The sequence below is a fragment of the Canis lupus genome, chromosome 23 (genome assembly GCF_003254725.2).
Source record: "Canis lupus dingo isolate Sandy chromosome 23, ASM325472v2, whole genome shotgun sequence".
NCBI classification, from domain to species: Eukaryota; Metazoa; Chordata; class Mammalia; order Carnivora; family Canidae; genus Canis; species Canis lupus.
The window spans coordinates 25,253,413-25,274,129 of record NC_064265.1 but is presented as its reverse complement, the minus strand read 5'-3'; the positions used below and the strand labels follow the sequence as shown (position 1 = coordinate 25,274,129).

The 20,717-nt window shown below is 33.8% G+C and overlaps 1 protein-coding gene across 16 annotated transcripts in view; it reads right to left on the bottom strand.

Annotated features, from left to right (window-relative positions):
* The window catches only part of TBC1D5 (TBC1 domain family member 5), a 544,381-nt gene that overhangs the window by 477,771 nt on the left and 45,893 nt on the right, over window positions 1-20,717 (bottom strand). The window contains exon 1 of one of the 16 annotated variants that reach the window (XM_049100075.1): window positions 4,834-4,897. The exons of the other annotated variants lie outside the window; for them this stretch is intronic. The gene's annotated coding sequence lies outside the window, so the exon portion shown is untranslated. Of the gene's footprint in view, window positions 1-4,833; window positions 4,898-20,717 lie in introns of those variants that run through there. 16 annotated transcript variants of the gene reach the window in all.

Below are 20,717 nucleotides of genomic sequence, written 5' to 3'. Positions count from 1 at the left end.
GTTATGTTTAAAACTATCTCTGGTCAATTTATCACAAAATCCAAATAAATGGTATTTGCAGTAATGCATTTCTGACACACAAAGGAGGAAAAGAAATTTAAGAACAGTGGACAAACTGACCAAAAAAAACAAAAAAACAAAACAAAACAAAACAAAAAACACCCTGGAAAATCTGCACACAAACACTATTATCTAGGGAAAGACGATCCAAACCTGACACTGACATTTGCTCTAATACTCCTTTAGGGACTTTTTCTCTTATGTACCAGTATTTTCCTACCTGAAATACAGAATAAGATCTTTCTGTCATGAATTTATAACTCTTCATTTCCAGTACTCTTCCTCAATTATTAAAACTTAAAATTTCGCTATATATACATTATGCTACAATTGAAAGAAAGAAAGAAAAGAAAGAAAAGAAAGAAAAGAAAGAAAGAAAGAAAGAAAGAAAGAAAGAAAGAAAGAAAGAAAGAAAGAAAGAAAGAAAGAAAGAAAGAAAGAAAGAAAGAAAGAAAGAAAAAGAAAAGAAAAGGAAAGGAAAGAAAAGGAAAGAAACTAACTAACTTAGATACATATGGCAGGACAAGCTGCTGAGGACCAGTCCAAAGAACTATATTGTCTTCTTTTTGGAGGAGGAGATAAATAGTAGTGATAATATAGATAGGAGTTTCCTGAGAATATGTCACTAACATTTATTTAGTAATGCAATCTCCTTACAATATACCTGGACCAATAATACTTATTACCCCCAATATGAAAAGCAATTTGTCCAGTTTCTACCTAACAAGCCAAAGGGACTAAAAAAACTACTTAATCAGTACGTGTTCCCACACTAATTTTAATTTCTGTGTTTCTGTAAATAGGAGAATCATCAAAAACTGTATGGACATGGGATCTAAACTAGGCCAATAAAACTGAAATAACTTTTAGTCTCCAATGACAAAAAAAAAAAAACTCTTGCTTTCTTTCCCTGCTGGAATGAAAGGATGTTTGTTGCTCCAGCTACTGAATGGCAGCTATCCTGTGATCACGAAGGAAATCCGTCTAAAGACAAACCAAGACAGACAGACAAACCAAGCTGGTACCTTTTTCATATAGTGTTTGAAGACCAAGCCCTAGAGCCTTCTCTATCTCTGGAATCTTCGTTATGGAAGAAAATAAACTTCATTCTGGCCTAAGGCAGATTTTTGGGGTTTCTGTTATTCAAAGGTGAAAGCACCATAATTTTAGGTATTTTTAAATAGTCTTTCAAAAATAAGTACCTATGTAAAAGCTATTTAAAACTAGGAAACAACTTCACATTTTATAAACAAGTTACAATTTTAGAAGTACAATATAAGCTTTCTTAAATCCATTAAGAGTTTAATCACAAAATATAAATGGCCAGTTAATAGGCAAATAAATAATGGGTACAGGCTAGTTTTACTTGATTGCAAAAAACTGTTTACAATACATTTCTCAATAAAGAAAAATTGAATTATAACCCAAGGGTGGCTTAATTTGTACAAATTTTGAATAATGTCAGATATATTTCCAAAACAGATGCTTAGAGACTCTACAAGGACACTTGGCTCAATCAGAAGCCAGATTAAAGTTCCATCTGGAGCCTAATGGCTCCATGGTTCCATTACAATTACCCAAGTCACCAAAGTGAGCCTTAATGGTTGTACATCAGAGAATCTCTCTTGTAGGTATATATCTTGCCCCCAAAACTAGAAAATCATGTCATAAAAATAATTTTGTGTGCATATACATACACACACACACACACACACAGTTCAGTAGGTCTACAAATGTTGCTGTATTTTTTCAGTGACACTGAACTTTTCAATATAATTTTTCATTGGTTATTCATCAGCAGCTTTCATTTTTAGATCCAATTACTGGGATATTGTGTCATCACTTTTGCTTGACATGGAAAGTACAAACGTTCACCTTCCCTTTTAATCATCCTCCAGAGTAATTCAAATACCTAGCATAGTCCTCTGTAGTGTTTCCCTTTCTCAGATGCTATCACAGGATTATCAGATCAGGAAAACTGAGTGAGGCCACTTTGTCTCCTAATTTCTACTTGTAAAAGTTGTCACAGAGCCATAGAATTCTAGATTAGAAAGGTACTGGAAAGTAGCCACCATCTAGACCAGTGATACTCAAAGTATGGTCTCTGTTCCACTGCCTGAACATGCTCTGTTTGTTTAAAACATTTTATAGCAATCTGACAGAATAATGAGCTTGTATTTTGTCTTTGTTTTTTTTCCTCTGGTCTAGGCGAGGGGCCCATATAAACAGTCTGAATTCCACCTGAAAATATTTTTTTTGACCTAGCAAGTTTTATTTTAATTTGAATGCCTTTAGATAGGACCCAGGTCTCTGATTTGCTAAACTGGCAAGGTATTTGCATCTATTTAGCTAGTTAGCCCTAGAAGGCATTTGAGTGTCCAATTCACTAGATCAGTATTACACAAACTGTAATACCCGTTTGTGAGTAACAAAGCAATTTAGAAAGTTGCATACAGCAATTTTGTTTCTTTTTCTTTAAGAGTCTGGCATTGCATGATAGGATATGGTATGACATACAAAAAGTGGAACGCGCACACTATATGTATACACACATATATTTGTATATGAATATATGTATGTCAGTCCTAGGTTATGATTTAAATTTTATTTCTTACCGTAGTTCATGGGAAGAATGAATGAACTGCACTGAATGAACTGCGCTGTACCAGACTGGTATCTTCACTTTACAGATATAGAAGCTGAGACTCAAGGTCACAGTCAGTTGGCAGCAGTTCAGTGCTCCTTTCTTACATTCTTGATCATATGTTTGTGCACACAATGACTACGAAACCAATAAACAGAAAATAAAAAATATATGTCCCAAAACTAACACTTAAAAATCTTAAATCAATTAAAAAATTATAAAGGAAAATTTAAATACTAAAAATGAAAAAAATTACGTAAAAAAGACATATTTGATTAAATAAATTTGAAAGGCCCAAAAATAAAACAAAATGAAACAAAAACCCAACAAAGCAACACTTCAACTCAGTAGTTAGAAACACAGAATGAAATACAGGAAAAAAAAAAAAATACCACCAACATGCCAGAAAAGTGTCGATTTTCTTAATATATAATTTAAATACCTGAATAGCAGGCAAATGATATTTTAGGAGAAAATTATAAAATAAATACAAATGGTCAATAACATTCAAAATATACACTAAGATACACTTTTCACCTATAACACTATCAAAAATGTTTTCTTAAGCAATAGTGCATGCTATTGACATGAAAATAAAAGGGACTCTCAAAAATCAGTGCTGGGAGTAAAACACATGAATTGTGGCAGTAAGTATCAGAATCCTTAAAAATGAAATTACCCTTTTATCCAATCATTCTACTTCTGCAATTTATATATATAGCTCTCATTATTTTGATAGGGTATGTGTGTGTATAAGCATTATCCAAAATATTTTAAATGCAGTATCATATATAATAGTGAAAAATTCTAATGAATTTTTCTAGTTATCAATGGTTAAATCTAGTTATCAATGGTTAAATTATGGTACATCCATACAATAGAATGTTGTACATCTATTAAAAGAGGTGACTTAGATACAAAAGAGGTATGTAGGGGATCCCTGGGTGGCGCAGCGGTTTGGCGCCTGCCTTTGGCCCAGGGCGTGATCCTGGAGACCCGGGATCGAATCCCACATCGGGCTCCCGGTGCATGGAGCCTGCTTCTCCCTCTGCCTGTGTCTCTGCCTCTCTCTCTCTCTCTCTGTGAGACTATCATAAATAAATAAAAAAAAAATATTAAAAAAAAAGAGGTATGTATTTTTCCTGCCCATATATACCATTAAATGAAAAACAGTAATAGATATGTAATATTCCATTTTTATATTAAAAAAACTTTAAACACATCTAATCCCTTCTTACTAATATATAATAATCCAGTATTTTTAGAATAAACTGACCAGTTACATTTTCATGTAGAATTTTCTAATATGACCATTTTCTTTAAACAGAAATAACCAAAACTGTTACCAAAAAAAAAAAAGAAAAAGAAAAAGAAAAAAAGGAAGAAGGAATAGAGGAAGAGATGGAAGGAAGGAGGGAAAGAGGTAGGCATACAGGCAGGCAACAGGAGCTAAATAGCTAAATGTTGAAAATCCCACTACACAGTTAAACTATCTACAGCCACTGCCCTTCTGAAAGGACTCCAAATCTAGCAATTAAGTAAAGAAAAAAAAAGTTTGGGGCAAGGAGAAAGTAGCCGCTGTGCATCCAGAGCAGTACACGAAGTAGGCATTAATACACAGACCTCATCTCTACCTAATGTGCACTCTTTGAAAGACATGATTAATACAAGCCCTGTCTTTTATTTTTTTTAATCAGGAACTGACCAGACATAGAACAGCCAAGAGTTATCAGGTCCCCTTGTGAGGCAGTGAGAGCATTAACAGCAGTCAGTAAAGCTCAACTGTAAGCATCAACAGAAATGGCTAGCAGCAGATCTCATGACACAAAGGAACCTGTGATGCAGACAAGGAAGACAGACTTCTCCATGAGCGCAAAGGTTTAGGGCACTGGGTCTTTTTTTTTTTTTTTTTAAGATTTTATTTATTCATTTATGAGAGACACAGAGAAAGAGAGGCAGAGACACAGGCAGAGGGAGAAGCAGGCTCCAGGCAGGGAGCTTGATGTGGGACTTAATCCCAGAACTCTGGGATCATGCCCTGAGCTGAAGGCAGATGCTCAACCACTGAGCCACCCAGACGTCCCAGGGCACCAGGTCTTAATTTACTCCTAAAAGGATCATTATATTACCTTGCAGATAGGCAGATTTGGCATAGCAACCATCGTATGTAATCATCTGCTAGGTACTCTAGCCCCATGTCCCAGACATCTCTTTTATACATGTCTAAGAGGCAGAAAAAAAACAAAGATCTCAAATAATTTCAAGGTTAGAACGTAAAACCTCAACTACCCTTAACATTCACATACTCAAGATAATTTTTCAAGTATAATGATTTTATTATACAGACATATATATATAATAGAGGCAGTCCCCAAAGGCACAACAAAACCAAAAACATTCCCATGAACACTGGATGGAGGTCCTTCCTTCACTGAGATACATTAACCAAAATGTCAAAGCATTAAGTAGCCTCTTCATAAAACAATAATCTCTTCAAAGGTAAAGAGTTCATACAGATGTCTGAAATAGGGGAGAAAGCTGTAGGACTGAACTAACACCACCCATAATCAATACTATGGGGACGGAATATTTACTTTGGAAGGCAAGGCATGCCATGAATTCCACGATACATACAGGTCTTAGGGGAGGAAGAGAGTTCTGGCAACCTATAGGTTTATGAGTAATGGACTCAAGGACAATCTTTCTATTGGGAGGGTTCCATTTCACATTGAAGAGTGATGAAGTCTCAAAGACAAATTCTTGATTACTTCAATATTTTTCCAAGGAAGAGCCCTGAACACCATGCTTCAAAAAAAGAAACTTTCTATTCTTTTTTACCTCACTTTACATGTGGCTGTGCCTCAAGCATTCATATACTGAACAATTTAAATACAAATCAATATAACAAACATATTGGATAAATGGAAAATCTAAACACTACATAAAGTATTGCTTGTATGATAATCAATTTTATGGGGGGATGGGGTAACTGGGTGATGGGCAATAAGGAGGACACATGATGAGGTGAGCACTGGGTGTTAAACTATATGTTGGCAAATTGAATTTTTTTATTTTTTTGGCAAATTGAATTTAAATAAAATATTCAAATTATTTTTAAAAAAGAATCAATTCTAAATATTAGCCAATCAACTCATCACAAACTTAAAATATAATCCACAATTTCTAATTCACAAGTGTTGTTATTCTTCAAAATATTTTATTCAACAAATATTCACTAATCAACGATAACATAAAAAAAACAAACACTGGACAGTATATCCTGATCTACAACTTTTTACTCATGAGACACTAAGAAAACCATGCATTGTTTCCTCCAAAACAAAACATGAAAATGCTTTTTAAAGATACTACAAATACATAAAGATATGCATATGCACCCTTTTTACAAACAGCTTGAACACGAAACACCATTTTTAACAAAGTGACACTATTCAGTTGCATGGATAACGTTAAATTTTACAAGAGAATTATTGATGCTGGTAGTATTGGTATAATTTTTTCTTGCATCTTGCATCTTTTCAACTATAAGAAAGATTGAGAAACAGATTTTGCATTTTAGCTTTCTTCTTCTCATCCAAAACATGATCTATAGTAAGACACCACTTCAAACAAAGCAAACACATGGAAGAACCAAAAAAACAATGGCCAAAGCTAAAATAACAAAACCTTACTACTGTACCAGTTAGGGCTCTGAATTATAAACAACACACATTCTGCTTTATCTAAGTCAAAAAGGAATTTATTGGCTGAGACTGGGTAGCTCAAAAAAACTGAGACAAGGTTGAAGAGTAAGGAATCAAGGAAGGCAGATCACAAAGTTCTGCCCCCACAGCCTAAAATGAAGCCTTCAACATGTTATTACATCAGTAACCAGCATCACAGGATAGGAATGAACATCTATTGGCAGCTCTTAGATTTCATACTCAGTCTCTCTCAGTGCCCAGGTACAGCTCTCTAGCTGCAAAAGGACCTCATCATGCCAGCCTTTAGGCTTCTTTAGTTGAGAAAAGTGAGGTGCAGCCTCCTACTTGAACTAGAAGGGGGTTAAGTAAGGCCCTACGCAGATGAAACCATACGCACTTTCTACTAAGATCAAGTGATGATAGTAGATCTGAAGTGCCTTTACTTTGATGCAATGTCTTGCTCGAATCTATAAAAGTTCACAAATTCAAAGTTCATAAAAATTAATTCAAATCTCCTTAACATTATTAGATTTGCTTGTTACAATTTCTAGTCTATTTCCAAGGCAAAAATTTACTCATTCTAACGTGGATCTAGCAACCAATACTAGACTGAGTAATTTAGATGGGGTCTAGCAAGTTTCTTAATACACTATAAGTATTGCCTCTTGCTTTATATTCTATCCGTCTGCTAATTTGGTTTCTTGCTTGCCTTTTTTGCTGCAGCTGTGCACCGGGTTAACTGTTTCAATGGTTTTCCTACAATAACCCACAAATTTTTTCCTGATCAGTGTGCTGTATGATTGGTTCTTTGTTCCTAAGATAATTATTTTACATTTGTCTACACTGAACTGCATTTGCCATCTGCTGGCCCAATCACCTAAACAATCCAAATCTTTTTGAATCTGATTGCATTGTTCCTCATTATTTCCTCTAGCTCCAATTTTAGGATCATCTGCAAACTCTGAGATCTTTTCTTTAAAGCTTGGACACATTTTATTTTAATATAGTTTTTTTTTTTAAGTGACCCTTTAGACACTCCAGCTGAAATCTTCTTCCAACTTGAAAAGTTTCCATAAAGCTTATCCAAGGATACCTTCCAATAATATAGTCAAAGTGCTGCTAGAAACAAAGCTGACTAGAACCTACTCTATTTCTTCTTCCTTTACATTGCCAAAATACTTTAAAAAGTAGTATGTCTTCTAAGTTCTTCTCTTAAAAGCATAAATATTTTTAAGGAAAGCAACATTCTGTTTTCTAAAATATACATTCATGGTATTTTTTTTTGTAATAGCTTTCCTAAAGGACACATGGTGAAGTTTTCAACAACTTCTTACACATAAGGCATTTTAATCTATTCATTCAAAACTTATTTGAGCACAGTAATGAGCATTAGGTAAAATGCAGTCTCATGACCCTAGTCCAATTATTTATGTCTCAAAATTTCAGTTTCTTAACTGATAAGAAGATGACTCCTAAAGGCCTAATTACCTCTAGAATTGTGAATTACCTTTTATCTAAAGAATACCATACCAGATCCACCATATCTAAATTTTTTGTTTCAAGTTTCCCGTGCTCCATTTAATTACAAACTTTCCAACAAGTATTTCTTTTGCAGTCCTTTAATACTATAATATTGTAAATAGATATTTACTTAGCAAAATTCCCTCTTCAAATTAGATTTACTTGGCAAATCTGAACATAGTAAATCTTTATTAATTAATTATGATACAGAAGGCCAGGTATATCTTTAGATCTAGGAAGAATTATTATCTCCATAAACTTCACTGATTTCTTAGTATAATCACATTTCCACAAAAGCCCTACTAGAATTTTAAAAATTATATATATATTTGCTGCCATTTTGCTGTTTCAATTGGTAGATTCAGGAGACAAATTAAACATCTATTTTCATTTATTCGTCAGTAAATGTTGTAAGAATATAATGACAAATATATTACTCACCCTCCAGATGTTTGTGTGAGATTTAAGTAGCTACAAGGTATCATAATAGAGGTATACTCACATGGAGGTTAGGAAGGAAAATTTACTTTCAGGAACAGGATGAGAGCTTTGTGTGGGACTCCATCCCAGGGTTCCTGGGTTCATGCCCTGAGCCAGAAGGCAGATGCTCAATCACTGAGCCACCCAGGCATCCCTGGATGAGAGCTTTGTGAAGGGTATGCATTTGAACTCTGGAATATTATAATGTCTTTTAGAAACCAATCTACTAAACTATGAGTAATATCACAGAAAAGACAAATATAAAATGCTAACCAGTCAAAGCAAAAAAGGAAAAAAAAAAACCTCAAAAAAGAAAGGGGTTTACTAGTCATTTCTGGGTGGTGGGGTCATGTGTGCTTTTTATTTTTCAATTTTTCTGTAATGAGTATATGTTGTTCTTATAATAAAAAGGACACAGGGATGCCTGGGTGGCTCAGCGGTTGAGCGTCTTCCTTTGGCTCAGGGCATGATCCCAGAGTGCCAGGATCGAGTCCCACATCGGGCTCCCTGCGTGGAGCCTGCTTCTTTGTCTGTGTCTCTCTTTCTCTGTGTCTCTTATGAATAAATAAATAAATAATTTTTTAAAAAAAAAAAGGACACAGTAAAATATTTTTCTATTAAATTTTTAAAGCCATAACTTTTTTTTAATTCATCCTGAATAAAACACCAAGATTTAAAAATCTGAACATTTCACATAAAAAGATGTAGATTTAATTTTTTTTTTTTTTAATGTAGGCTCCATGCCCAGCATGGAGTCATCCAACATGGATGGAGCTTGAACTCACATCCCTGAGACCAAGACTTGGACTAAGATCAAGAGTCAGACACTAACTGATGAACCACCCAGGCATCCCAAGATCTAGATTTTTAACTTCTCTCAAAAAACAAAAAACACACCACTAGATCTAGAAACACTGAGCCCACTTTGGAAAAGCTCTCCAGTTGCCTGAGTTCCCACTAGTTATTTTCTTCCCCACTTTTTATTGATTACCAAACAACAGACTATCAGGACTAGGATTTGTAACCCCTATTTTGAGTGCAGAAGCAATCATATATATATTTTCTTAAGCAATCATATCTTGATTCAAATCCCAGCTCCTCAACCCCTAAACTGCTTCTTAACCTGGGACAAGTGGTTTAATCTCTTTAAGCTTCAATTTCTTCATCATAAGAATATAATAGTGATTAATTATATAGGGAATAAAAGCAAAGTAATATATATCAAACAAATGTAAATGCTTGATAAATGATATTTATTATTACACTATTTGGACTGAAATTCTAAACCTAATTAATGAATAAGATTTATCATAAACACTTCCCTCCTTGTATAGACTTCAAAGCAAAAATGAAATCACTATGGCCCTATCACTCCATAAGGATTCTCTCTGTAAAATAAGGATAAGAACAGTAAACAAATGCCTTCTAGTACTGAAATGAGTTAATATATGTAAAATGCTTAGAATAGTACATACCCCAGCTAAAGTTCTAAGAGAATTAGTTATAACTAACAGTAGTATAGTTATTCTCACAGAGCAGGTACACATGAGCTTAATAAAGGTTTATGAGGAGAAATAAGTAAAAATGTGGCTGAATGAATACAAGACAGTTATCAAGATTATTTCTTTATATACAGTATAAGAATCCTCTCAAATATCCCATATTTTTATATTAAACCTGAAAACTGCAATGAAAACAAAGTTATTCTGATGTATTAAACTTTTTGTGCTCTGGGCACAAAATAATAAAAAATTATTAAACTGATGAAAACAAAAGAACTGACCATAATTGCAAGCATGCACATTATATGATGTTCACAGTTTCTTTCCGGAGGAGATTTAGAGAGCCCTATTTCATTACAGTTAGAACCAGGCCAGTCTAGGCTAAGCTTTCAAGTTCTTTTATGCCTCCAAGGATCTCAGCAACTGAGTTTAGAACCAATGCAAAGAAGGACCTCACTACCTTTCAGAGCTACTGGTTTCAAAGCCTCAGCCATTAAAAACAAAGCATGATGAAAAAAGGTCTGGTCAAACAGCAGCAGTGGTTCTCTATTAAATGGTGTGGTATCAAAAAGATGATTTGATCTTTAGCATACTAATCATCTCAGTAGAAGTAGTTTTTAATTAGTCTGGGAATAACAAAGAAGCTCAATCCTTCAAGTATTTAATTTAACAAAAGATAAAGATAGTCTCCCCTGGCTAAAGTGGTATGTACATTCCAGATTCCCTGCCATGTCACACAAATCCTTTCATAGCAATCAAAACAATGAGAAAAGGCAACAAAATTGACTTAAAAAGAGCAATTTCCTTCCCAACCTAAATAAACTTTACACAAACTTGCCTCTGATAATCGACTAAACAAGCTGCACCACCAGCATCAAGGGAGGGTGTGTGGATATCTAGCAGGTGCTGCAGTTTATCACAAAACCGTCTAAAATAATTGGAAGTGACAACCAGCACTACCACAAATGATTTATTAGTCTTTCACTCAGCTTTTCAGCTTCCTCAGGGCCAGAATAAATAATTTACCAACTCTGTATCTTCCAATCATTAATTCTTCCCTATGCATCCAAACTACATTTAACTCTGCTAGGTTCAATGGAATAAAATACACAATAGGAATATTTTTCCAAATATAGAATTATCTGACCATATGCAAAGGCAAATTTGTCAATGGAGATGTACAATCCAGATGTAGAAGAATTTAAGAGCTCGAAGTCAGCAACTGCAGTTGAGTTTGAGGGAATAAAATCAAGTGAAGCAGAAATGAAAGTAGAGCCTAGCAAAAAGCTCATTCACTCATAGATGAGGAAAGGTTCCAGAGACTACGGACAGTAACCTAAACATACTGCATCAAAAAGACTTTAAACCTCAAGCATCACCATCTCATAACAGTCAATTCATGGACTAACTGGTTGTCTCCCCTAAAACTCTCCTGTAAGGTATTTTGAAAAAAAAAATATAGCCTTCCCTCAGAAAAAGGTAGAAACTTTAAAACAATGCAAGGTTTCTTTTTCACACAAAAAAGAATATATAGGGCAAGATGAGGCACCTTCTTTCAAATTATTTTCCTATTTTGAATGAGTTTATGAGACAATTATGTATTCCTAGGAACTCAAAAAAGGAAATATATGTTAAAAAAAATCAAAGAAATACTCCAAAATAATTTTGACAATGGTGTTAAAAGGTGTGTCTATTAATTATTTAGAAAAAACACAGAAAAAAAATCATATCCTAAATCCATTTTTGATGTCAACTAGTCTTGTCTCATTAAATCAGCATCTATGATTAAAACAGAGATCATTTTTGGTACATAATATATTGCATTGTTAGAGCAGCATCTGTTTATTATACAGCATAAACATTTTTCAGCTTTCTTTTTTTTTTTTAAGATTTATTTATTTATTCATTCAGCAAGAGCGAAGAGAGAGGCAGAGACACAGAGGGAGAAGCAGGCTCCCTGTAGGAAGCCTGATGTGGGACTCGATCCTGGGTCTCCAGGATCACACACGGGCTGCAGGTGGCGCTAAACCGCTGAGCCACCGGGGCTGCCCTCAGCTTTCTGAAACAGTACTAATACACAACAAATGATGCACACCTAATAATTTATTGCATCTTTTTTATTTCAAGAAGAAATACTTTCAATGAAAGGGTTAATAACATTAATATTCTAATATCTGGCCTTGTATGAGGCAGCTTCAAGCTGCTGGGCACAGTCCAAGAATTTCATAAACGACAGCTTTTTATTCAATGGTTAGAGTGCATCACAATCTAAATCTTAAGTGTTTAATATATGTTTAAGTATACTTTTAAATACATGACTTCTACCAAAATGTACAGTGCATTAAAATAAAGCCTAATGAAAATTGTAATAGAAATTTGAGCCCAAAGAACGTAACCTAGATTACAAAATTTTCAAATAATCTCTAAAAGAAAATTCCAGAATATTCATAAATGAGAGTCTATCACTTTCAGTATTACCTGGGCACAAAATCATATGGTTTATATTAAGCAAAACCATGTCTTATTTATGCACAGACCCAGTACAACTGTTGCAACAGAAAAATAAACCCCCAAATAGCATGGGTCCCAGCCTCCCACAGGTTAAAATAAAACAAAGATGTAAAGAGTGGAAAATATAACAAAAGAAATACTTTTCAAACAAAATACAAAAGAAGATATTTTATGTTTTTATATACAGAGTAGGGAAAGGATAAAAATGTTTTTTAAGAAGAACAGCATAAAGGCAGCCCGGGTGGCTCAGTGATTTAGCGCCACCTTCAGCCCAGGGCCTGATCCTGGAGACCCAGGTTCGAGTCCCACGTCGGGCTCCCTGCATGGAGCCTGCTCCCTCTGCCTGTGCCTCTCTCTCTGTGTCTTTCATGAATAAAAATTTTTTTTTTTAAAAAAAGAGCAGCATAAGAAGATTGTACACAGGCTTCTTTGCAATTGGCTTTTAGCCATAGAGGAACTTCAGCAAGAAAGGATGAAGCAATGCACAGCTCTAGCGGCACCAAACCGCCTGAGAGTGCTGAATAATACCAGAAACTGGATACAATGCTCTAAGAGTTGACAGCAATTTGTCCCATGTGCTGAAAACACTGAGCCCTGCAGAGCAACATGATTATCTGTGGAAAAAGTCTGTGCAAAGTATCCTGGCTCTTAAATGTCCATCAAATGGGAAACAGATACAAAAACTGTGTTACTGATATTGTCCTATCACGAAGTATTAGGGAACAGTTAAAATTTAATACACTGGATGTAAAAATAGAAGGAACAGCTCAGAAACAATGCTGGGTAAAAAGGATTTTAAAATAGCAAACCACATAAATATTCTAATAGAATATTTCAGTTAGTAAAAACACTCAATGTTGATGAACACATAAATGTACTATTAGTCTAAAAAGGCTATAAACCAATTTCAAGATGGTACTAATCTCTATGAAAGGAATGAGCTTAAAATGCTTTTAAAATATATATACAGCAAATGTTAACATACTAATTCTGCATGGTAAATACAAGGTTGCCTGTTCTATTTCTTCTCTGTACTTCTGTAAATATTTGGAATATTTCTTAAGTATCTTAAATCTAAGCCATGATGTAAATAATTTTCTTCTGAAAAAAATTATAAAGATTTTACAGTATCCTTACCTGAAACATGAGAGCCTACATTCTTAAAAATCACTGGTTTGACTAGTCCCCATATTTTAAAACTTTTAAATTCCAACTTAAGAAACTAAAAATTCTACCCTCTTTTCACAAATGATTTGGCTTAGTAACATTTTCAAAGCAAGTTCTCATGAGACCTATGCTTTTATCTCAAAACTGAATGGAGGGATTACACCAGGTAGACTCCCTAAGTAAAGTTAAAAATCTTAGCAGGGGCTTTTAAATAACTGGTTCTATCATTTACTGTTAGAACAAACAGGCTTGACTGAGAACCTGACTCCCATTCCTTGGGTCTAACTGCCCTGGGGGAACCTTTCATTCATTAGTGAACATGTTTTCATTTTCTTTGTTTATGTGAGATATTAAACTTTTACCTGTTAAGAAAGGAAGTGAGGGAGAGAGGGAGCGAAATTCCTAGTAAGCCTTTAGACTTATCTAATGAAATCTTTAAAGAAGTCAGTACCACAATGACAAGCTTTTTATCTTGCGTTAAAAAATTTTTTTTAAGATTTTTATTTTTTATTTATCATTGAGAGAGAGAGAGAGAGAGAGAGAGAGAGGCAGAGACACAGGCAGAGGGAGGAGCAGGCTCCCTGCATGGAGCCCAACATGGGACTCGATCCCAGGTCTCCAGGATCTCACCCTCCGCCGAAGGCAGGCGCTAAACCGCTGAGTCACCCGTGCTGCCCCAACGTTAAAATTTTCTAGAGTCAAATTTCTTTTAAGGTCAGCCTCATTTCTTTACAGGCCTTTGGAAATGTGACAGGTCACCTATGGCTAAATAGTAACAAGATGCCTCTCATTTACAATCAAATTTGTACACTAAAACAAAAGTTTAATATACTTTTTTGTCACCATGAAGAAAAGACACTGTTAATTTTCACAAAAACTTATAAATATTCTCTCAAAGTAGAAACCATCTTATTTAAAGAATTACTGGCTTGTTATCTTACACAAGAAATCATATTCAACTTATATTGATGTTTTCTATCTGAAGTATGTCATGCAATATTGCAATTTATCTTATAAATCCACTACAGTGTGATCAAATCCAATCAACTCTGATTGCATAAATTTGAAACAATGAAGCAATCACATCTGTTAAGCAGTTCTAGCTCTAGACACCACTGTAAAAGTTTACACAATAACAATTACATTTTTTTCCTCCATAAGACTTTTTGTACTTGAGTTTTCATAACATTTCTTGTGTACTGGGGTTCCATGTCATCTACCGTATGAGGTAGAACACAAAATAAAAGATAAGGAGACAGGAGAAACTGGAAATGGGAAGTAGAGACAGTATACGTGTGAAACTAACACACCTTAGAAAATATTTTCATAAAACTGCAAATGAATCACAAGATAGAAAAAAATTAGTGAATTTGAAAGAAAAAAATTCTAACTTTATCCTGAAATGACTATTAAAAACACAAATATTGAATTTAAATAAAAATCCATGGATACAAAGCTTGCCAAACTATGCTTTATGAAGCAAAAGATACATACAGCCATACAGCCAAAAAATCAGCACCTACCTTTTTTGGTGTAATCCTAACTTCTGACATTATAATAGCACATGAATATGCTAACAGCATAATATATATTACATAATAATAATAGCATAATATATATCCTAGAACACGTATTATTCCCTTATAATAACCAGGGACTTCTATATACTGAATATATATTTCCTGATTGATTTACTTTTCCTTTTTTTTTTTTTTTTTTTTTTTTTTTATTTATGATAGACACACAGTGAGAGAGAGGCAGAGACACAGGCAGAGGGAGAAGCAGGCTCCACGCACTGGGAGCCCGACATGGGATTCGATCCCGGGTCTCCAGGATCGCGCCCTGAGCCAAAGGCAGGCGCTAAACCGCTGTGCCACCCAGGAATCCCTGATTTACTTTTCTTTTTAAAGATTTATTTACTTGAGAAGGGGGTAGGGAACAGAGGGAGATGGAAACAAGCAGACACCCCACCGAGCGGGAATCAATCCCAGGACCCTAATAGCATGACCTGAGCTAAAATCAGAGTGGAAGGCTTAACCAACTGAGCCACCAAGGTGCTCCTGACTGATTTATTTTAACTTGAATGAAAACAGGAGTCATGGCTCAAATAAATTAAAACTATTTCCTACTACTAAGTTAAAATTAATAAAACAAAATTATGATCAAAGGAAAATTTCTCAAAATGAGACAACAGGTAATTCTGATGGCAAAACTTGAATTCAAGAGAGTGACTAAGATCTTTTAACAAAATCACGTGCTAATTCAGATGCTGTCCTTTTGTCTAGGGAAATGGAAAGTTTTCACAATACAAATATATCCCGTTCTCTTAGAATTTTCAGTTTCATTATTTGGAATTATTAAAATGCTATATTAACCAAAAAGACAAGAGTTTGCCTTCCACTCTTGTCTTTCCTATGATTCTGTTGTACTCTCCTTAATATATAACTCCTCACTAGTTTTTTTTGATATCTTATAGCTTAATTCTTAATCAAATGCATTAAGAAAGATGCTCTCTTACATTGAAACTCTCATGACTATTTTGTACTTTAGCTTCAATATAAAGACATTAATTTGATTACCATAGGACAGTAACAGTATCAATATTTTACTAAAAGTAAATCTCCATGAAATTTTTTTATTTATCAAACATTAATCATCAAATAGGATTAAAATAAGAAATAACAGAATTCTGACAAAACTGTACTGTTGCTATCATCTATTTCATTTCTATATTTGTTCATGTTTTCATTCAAGATATACTATTTTTATACTGAAATATCAGTAAAAATAGGATAACTCCTGTTTTTATTATGAAGATAAGCAATAAACTAATTACAACATGGTACAATAAGTGTTCTACAAAAGTTTGTGGAAGGTGAGGTGATATCACCGAGAAATCAGAGAAAGCTTTCAAGAGCTGCGCATCTTGCAGGATAAATTAGCCATGAAAAGAGGTAAGGAGTGAAGAGTACATAAAAAGATTTATTCAAAAAAAGATTAAGCAGATGGGTCTATTTCCTCTCCTTCCCAAATCTCAAAGAGATCTCAAATTTTTACAAAATAGAGAAGTAACATATCAAGGGAAATAATTCATAAGACAACTTACCATAAAAGACTGTGAGGCAGGGCACCTGGATGGCTCAGTTAGTAAAGTGTCTGACTCTTGATTTCAGCTCAGGTCATGATATGCAGGGCTCCACATTCAAATTCAACGGGGAGTCTGCTTAGGATTCTCTCTCTCCCTTTCCCTGTTCCTCTGCCCCCACCCCTTGCACGCGCACTCACTCTCTCAAATAAGTAAGTTTCTAAAATTAAAAAAAAAAGTAAGGAAAAGCAAACTATTTTGTCCATATTCCTGTAACATTCAGCCTCACACATGCCACCTCTATAGTACCCTGGCAGCAAATCTCCAAATAAGAGAACTAGAAAAAAACTAACAAACAGGGGAATAAATTCTTTTTTAAAAATGAATTCAAGATAACTTGCCCAAACTTAAAAACACTTGCCTCCAGAATGAAAGGGTCCTTCAAGTCCCAGTATAAACAACGCATAAAATCCATTCCAAGACACATCATCATAAAAATTCTGTGATAAATATTCTAGAAGCTTTCAGAATAATAAAAACAGGTCATGCACAGCAGAGAACAATATGCAGTTGGAGAAAAAACCATGGACTTCTTGGAAGCAACACTGAATGTTATAAAACAAAGCCTTCAAAATTCTAAAAGAAAATTACCTACAACCTAAAATTCTATACCCAGCCAAATTATTAATCAAGTGTGAGAGTAAAATAAGGGCATTTTAACCCTTCCTAAGATGTATGTGCCTACAATAAGGAAATTAAACCAGAAAAAAGACAATGAGTTGCAATCACTAATAAGGACCAGGACAAAACTATCCAACGTCAGAGGATATCAAATTCTTGACCTTCTAAATTGCTTCAATACCTTATAGCATGAATGAAAATAGCAGTGGCAGCTAAAGAAACCAGAAGGAAAAAAAAAAGAAGAAGAAGAAGAAAAAATCCAGAGGAAGCAATTAGAATCAAGCATTCTTTGCCTAGGCAAAGATGCCTGTGAGACTAGAGGGAAACCCCAGGACAATGGCTGTTAAGTCTTCAGATGAGTGTCTACATTAAACCAATAAATGACTGCCAAACTGTTACACATTCATCTCTAAAGTTATGCTCATATAGATTATAAACAGTGTCACTTTGAAGATAAACAAAACCATGAAACTATACAAAAAATGCACGCATACACACACAATTTCACTCATGATAGGGTTTAACTGGATTATTTTATAATTAGATTTCATTTAAGAAACCAATAATAAAACAGTATAGTTTCTATGAAGACAATGATTTAGAAATATAAACAACAGTTCAAAATGGTTGTAAATGATTATACCACTCATCAATTTCAGAATCTCCCCCAAAATTGATTAATTAGCATCAGTTATTTTTCAAATTTTAAGTGAAAAACTGTGCCTACTCTATCTGGGTGTCTTATGGATAAAGTAAACCTCTTTAAACTCATTACATATACTTCCTATGCAGTTAATTTTCACTTACAAAAATTTCAAAGAAATCAGAGTAATCCTCATAATCTTAACTAGAAGAGTGTTTAATGAAGTTTTGGGTTTTTTTAAACTTTATTTTATTATTTTTAAAATATTTTATTTATTCATTCATGAGAGAGACACAGAGAGAGGCAGAGACACAGAGGGAGAAGCAGGCTCCATGCAGGGAGCCCGACGGGGGACTCAATCCCGGGACTCCAGGATCACACCCTGGGCCGAAGGCAGGCGCTAAACCGCTGAGCCACCCAGGGATCCCCAATACTGAAGTATTTAATTCTACATGAATTGTTAGTTTTGATAGAAGCTCCAATTTAATCTGGAAGTATTAAGTACATGTGTTGGAAGAACTATGAGGAATAAGCACATATTTCTAAAATAGTGGTTCTCAATCCCACCAGATCTAATGTCCCTTTCTTTCTCTGTACTCTCCTGAAATGAAGTTCAGATATAATAAAATCTAACTACACAAAGAATTTTTTTTAAATATTAATTCCCTAACCATAATATTAATAAAAAATAAAAGTAAAGTATAACAAAATACTTACTTCATTAAATAAATGCTTAGGTGTAGCTACTTAGAAAAGGAGATTAAAGAGTCACTTATCTGCACCTGTATATAATAAATAATTTTAGATCTAAGAGATAAAAGAACTCACTCACCATAAGAAGTACAAGAAAATGAAAAAGGAGTGGTATAGGAGAACCCGACAATAAAAATTAGTGTTGAGGTAAGTGATTAAAGACAAAAATTTATTTCATGTGAAGATAAAGACAGAAAGCTTAAATGAAATAATGATTAAAATGCCAAGACAAATTATATACCATTCAAATTGAAAAAATTATGAAATACGGTGTGAGTGCAACTGACCTGGGTTTTATTTTTAAGTGCAGTGGCAAACAATTACCTAGGCTAAGACATGGTATGGTGTGGTTACAATATATCCCAGGAATACTACCACACTGTCAAGGCATACATACAGTAAGTCTCTAGTACTTAAAAATACAATAGAGACTACATCTTCCAAAAATAATAAAGTAAAAAAACGTATTAGAAGTTAGAGAAGTTATAAAATAAACTCTTGTAATGATATCAGAGGAATACAGAACACAAGGCAACATAATTTTAAAATATGATTTTACTATCATTAATATATTTACATAATATATAGTTATACTATATTACGTATATAATATAATTTTATCATTCTAAAAAATGAAATTTTAATATTTAGGATGGCAATCATGAAATATCTTTAAACATTCCTTATTAACTATAAAATTCAATGAGTTCTATTAATTTAAAATTTAGTTTGTTACAAAGTCTTAAATATCTTGTTACATATTTGCAATAAGTATTCTTGAGCCTCCAGTAAACTGCATTACTAAACTGAAAACTTTTCCACTAAATTTCTAGTTAGAACTGTTATATATAATAACATTTATATTATTTATGGATGTGGAAAAATGTGAAGTAAATTACACAGAATTTTGAGAGGATTTCTTTATTCTACTTAGGCTTCCTCTCCACACAAACTTCCCCTCAAGTAAAGATTCTTCGTGTAATATCTTACAAAAAATTGTCAGTACTATTATACATGAAAGTGTCGCTGCTTTATCTTTGAAGAGAATTTAAGCAAGCAGACCTTGAAGTTATGTGGTACTCAGGACAATCCTTTGTAGTCTGAGACTGTCTCACACACTGTAGGATATGTAGCATCCCTGATCCACATCTATTAAATGCCAAAAACACTCCCACAGTCATTGTGACAAAAAGCATAATTTCCAAAATTCCACTTTTGAAGCAGCACACTCTTATTTAGAAATTACTAGAAGTCTTATAGCAAAGAGCATATTATAGTGAGAAAAACACTAGGAATAAAGTGTTTCAAAAACAAAAAAAAATACTTATCAATTATACAAAAAACTATTACCTTGACAATTTTATCATCTTAACATCCTTTCTGTGAACTATATTTTTTGATATTGTGTAAAGAGAACGACTTAAAGAGATCTAATAGCCACTCTAGGTCATATGTATATCCACTTTATATAATTTTTAATAGAAAGTTTTCCTATATAATCCTTTTAATATTCCAACATTTACTTAGTCAAATTAGGATAAAAAAATAGGATATAATCCACAAATTGTATGTACATAGGCAGGCAATGCTTACATAGTTTCATTTGTGTGGATTTTACTTTGTTTTATTGTGTGGATTTTACTTTGTTTTTATTGTTACTTTATGTTGTTTGGTGTTCATTGTTTCACTGAGCAACATCAACACTAAAGATACTATATTTATAATATTCAGTATTATTAAAGACTTATATGTATTATTTTATTACCCCAAGAAATCCTTACTGCATGAATCCCCTTTTTTTATTTTGCAAACTCAAAATTTAATAAGGTTCTATTTAATTAGTCAGGATCCAAATATACATTCATGCCAAATTTAGGAACCACATGGGAGGTTATGGAGAAAGGTATTTGAAACACTTCCACAGGACAACCTTGGGCTGCTCTCTTAATATATCAGTGCAGGGACC